A 4,216-nucleotide genomic window follows, 5' to 3' on the forward strand; every position below is an offset into this window, starting at 1 on the left:
CCCATAAATCCTCGTTATACGGTGACCAGGTTAACGGTACCAAGAGAAAATCTCAGCCATAGCCAAAAATCCAAGAGATAAACAATGGTCCAAACTATAATGATAAAGATTGTTAGTCAAGTAACACGTGTTAGATAGAGTATGGATCTGGATCTTAAAAGAGACCAGGATCATCATCCAGAATGATCGATTTCCCAGGAGTCAGTCTTGTTAGTCGAATGACTGGACACGCATAATACGTATTACGCATGTAAGTACATAAGGAGCAATCTTTGTCAGACTAAAACTTGATCCTGAGTGCAGACTAGGGCCGTGGGCTGATTAAAAGAACTTCAGGGCCGCCGCAACGTAGACGCACTCGAGCACCGCATCTACTGACTTCACGCGTAATGATGACAAATGACTGCGTAAATCACATGACAGCCCGAGCGACTCGCGTGGTCAACACAGAGCCACAGAGACACAGAGACACAGAGCTAGAATCAAGAATGATCTGAGAGAAGCCGCCCGCGCATAGTTACTTTCCATCCTGGGCACACTGTCTCTTCTCTTGGCTTGTGTCTCACGTGCATCCTGCGCCCCAGGATAACCTGGCAGACCTCCTTCTCCTTTAGTGGGAGACGCTGTGTATTGTGTACAGTGTATTTCTAAAGAAACAAAAATTCTATCTCACCAGCTTTCCTTACTGTACTACGGTTTCCTGGTACGGAGTATAGAGACGCTTCACGAGATGTGACGAAGAAGCATCCTCGTCCTCTGGTGGAAGGTTCCTGCCGGCATAGGCGTCGCCGACTATTGGATAGTCATCCTATGAAGATGTCACCGTTTGACAGGATAACAATGCCGTATAAATTACAAGAGCACGGAGTCGTGGACCCATGCCAGACGGATGCTGGTGTTCCTCTATCAGATCCCTAGATTGAATGTACTCGTTTGATTATTTCTCCCATGTGCTCTGGCCAAGGAATTCTGATAAAAGAGTCCAAAGGTTTAAGTTCAGGGGGAAGAATGAAAGCCTGGAAGCTTGCAGGATCAAAGGGAATCCTTAAAAATATTTCAAAGATTCTAACTAACTACTGTACCTGTCATGGGATTCTCAGTCGTCTGTCTTTCAAGAATTATAAGCAACGCTTGGCGTCTTATACCTAAAAGACTTTCCTTAGATACAAGACAGCCGTGGGTCGTGCCTGTACTCCAATAAGGCTTCTCGTCCTTCCGTCCCATTGCTGGATAAAAATAAAACGGACATTGCAATTAATTAACGCGTATTACATAAAGCGCCAATCTGCATAATTAACCGGCTGCCAGCTAGCAGTGCATTCATCATTTGGACGGAGTCACAGCGAGCGTCGAAAGGTATTTTAATTGCATCGATGTGATACTTATATGTATGTATGTATGTGTATTTATATATATATATATATTGTAACGTGGCGTCCGTGGGACGGCCAGTTACATAAAAGCGTAGGGGCACGGAGAGCCGTGTCGCCAACGAAAGCCGCCAAGAGAATGCCGATGCCGACGAGATCCGAGGATATTCGCATCACGGTAGTAAAATAAGATCTCGCTAATCCGAATAACCTTAAACATCAACTAGTAACAATTCTGAGGCATCACGACGCCCAATTGTTCCGCACCTCTCAGGCCCCCTGGCGCACTGGCCCACCGCTGACGGGTATAGAAACGGCGACGTTTCACGATTCGAGCATTCTAACACCTGACACCTAGCTAGCTTGCAAACCGTCCCACTTGAGCATCATTTCTAAAGGTGCTTCTATTCTTGTAATCGAGCAAACCGTCTCTTCTCCCGGATAGAATCAATTTCTGCATTTCAGTTGGGCCGTCACTTTGACAAGTTTGATCACTGTGCCGTTTCCGCTATACATGCCAACCTAACTTCATTTAAAGACCCGCACAACTGGCTGCTCTGCGAATGAGACTTTTCTCACTTCGCCGAGATAGCGACGTTGTTTTAGAAAGGACCACGTCTACCTGTGATCACGAGTTCCCTAGCCGAAGACTGCTCAACAGCACGACGCTTATATCTTAACGAGTCAACTCTGTAATCGAATTCCGCCCGTCGGAGGCTGCTTTCAGACACGATTCCATATTTTATTTATACAGTCACAACATTAGTCAAGATAGGATAACAAGAATAATAGAAGAACCTATTATTCCCGTTTCCGACAGACCTATCGTGTAGATAACCCGCGTCTAATCATCGTATCGATACAATTGACTTTCCGATCACTAATCTTCCGTGTATACCATTTATAATAACTGCTACTTTCCGCTTACGTTTATATCTATTCTTCGCTTACTAACATCCAGCATTCTCTAGGCTGGACCTGCACTAACCCTTTTTGTATTCCGTTCTAGGACAATATACTTTTCTTTTGTAACATGTAAAACAAAGTCTCACTTTCATTTGTTCCGCCTGATATCTTTCCTAAATTCCTAACAGTCGATTCTGGCACGATCCGGAGAACCGCTTCGTGCAAATAAGGTTACAGTATATACACACACATATATATATATATATATTAGGTACGGTATATTTTCTATGATTAACCTTCTCAGACATTACCATATTTTCTTATCTATTCCAGCAGCTTTGAAGTCCTGAGAATATTTTCCTCATTCAAACGCAAAGTACGACCGCTCTACTATAAGGCCTTTAATACTGCCACTTTCACGTTCTCCGATTCGAGCGAAATCCGTGTTTACGCGTCCGTTTGAACTCGTTGCAAATGCGACGCAGCAGTTACGTAACAGGCGAACCGTGCACTCCTCCATTCGACTGAACGGTGTGCCGTGTTGCATAAGAAAGGCTTGCAAATGTATCACGTACCAAAGCCGCGATTCCCATACACAGACGACGAACCGAGTTCCTACGAAGGAACGAATGAAAGTTCTACGTATACAGTAACAGTAAGAAAGCTCCTTGAGCAACGCTAATAAAAAGAAAAATACTTACCTGTCACATTGGCATTAATATAAAAATAACGGAACTGCCGAGAAAGACGCGTGCCTTTCGGTTTCAGGATTCTTGATGCAGAGATCGCGAGGTCAATGGCGCCAGCGTCGCCATCTTTCTTCTCAGACCCCTTCACTACCGACGTTCATCCGTTATTAATTACCATTGCTGGAGTTTAGCAGCTTCAACTGATTCTTCCGGAAGATCCCAGCTAGAGGACATAACGTAAGATTGCATAAGGAAACAAAATAAATATTAAATAAAATATTTAAAAATGACTTTTCTCAAAAACCCTTACGTCGAAGCTCGGGACTCGGCAATACAAAATGTCGGCTTATCTGTCCAGCTCACGTTCACCAAGCTATCCTCCTCTGGTAGAATACAAAATCATTGTATGTACAGGATAAAGTGAACGTTACAAGCTGCAACGTTATCCCTTCCACAATGCAGTTACCAGTTTCGTGTTATCGTAAATCGAGCGGGTGCCGCCCATCACGACAAACAGTTACGAACGGTGCTCCACTAACATTTAACTAGCAGGAGACTTCGTGACGGCCAACACGGAGCCATTACAATATATATATATATAAGAGACAGTTGGCAGTGCCGAATAAATAGTAAAACTGTTGACACCCTGAGGAAGCACGTCGAGAATCCCTCCGTGACTTTAGATACGAACGAAGGATGAAACGTGAGAAATACAACGCGAATTTTCCGGCTATCCGGCTCGGCTGTTATTCTGGCTAGAATGACGCCGTTACGACTCGGCATTCCAGCTGGATCTAAATGCTTCTGTCACGGCTCGCAATAACTCTAACGGCTGAAACACGGTGTTTCTGCTTCTGTGCGAAGACACGAGTCCCTTCGCTCGAATGATCTTGCGCGGATGACATTACTTTTTGGAAATCAAAACTGTAAAAGAAATTCTCTCTGTAATGCCGGTAATAATGATGAACGAGTATAGAATTCTATTATGACGGAGGAAGGATTTACTTAATGGATGCTGCTGGTGAACCGCCACACCCGCTATGAGAAAGGCTTGTCAGACTGTCGGACGGGCAGTTAGTCGTAAGGATATAACCTGGATGAAAGGACAGATCATTATGACAAGGAGCAGATTGCGTATTAGCTAAATGTCAGAACGTAGCTTACCAGGATGAAAGTTTAAGATTCTGTTGAAGCAACGTTAAAGCATTGTTACTCCAAGGATTTTCGTGACTTAGTCATTTAGAATCGATA

General features: G+C 44.0%; 1 long non-coding RNA gene across 1 annotated transcript; it reads right to left on the bottom strand.

Moving 5' to 3' along the window:
• Positions 1–619: 619 nt before the first annotated feature.
• LOC112494813 lies at positions 620–3,470 on the bottom strand. Its single transcript, XR_003060661.1, has 4 exons — positions 3,276–3,470; positions 2,978–3,188; positions 1,083–1,226; positions 620–914 (listed from the first exon to the last, which is right to left on the bottom strand). It is a non-coding gene; the product is annotated as an uncharacterized LOC112494813 (long non-coding RNA).
• Between the last annotated feature and the right edge of the window lie 746 nt (positions 3,471–4,216).

Source organism: Cephus cinctus, unplaced genomic scaffold (genome assembly GCF_000341935.2).
Source record: "Cephus cinctus unplaced genomic scaffold, Ccin1 Ccin1_scaffold0825, whole genome shotgun sequence".
In the NCBI taxonomy this organism is placed as follows: Eukaryota; Metazoa; Arthropoda; class Insecta; order Hymenoptera; family Cephidae; genus Cephus; species Cephus cinctus.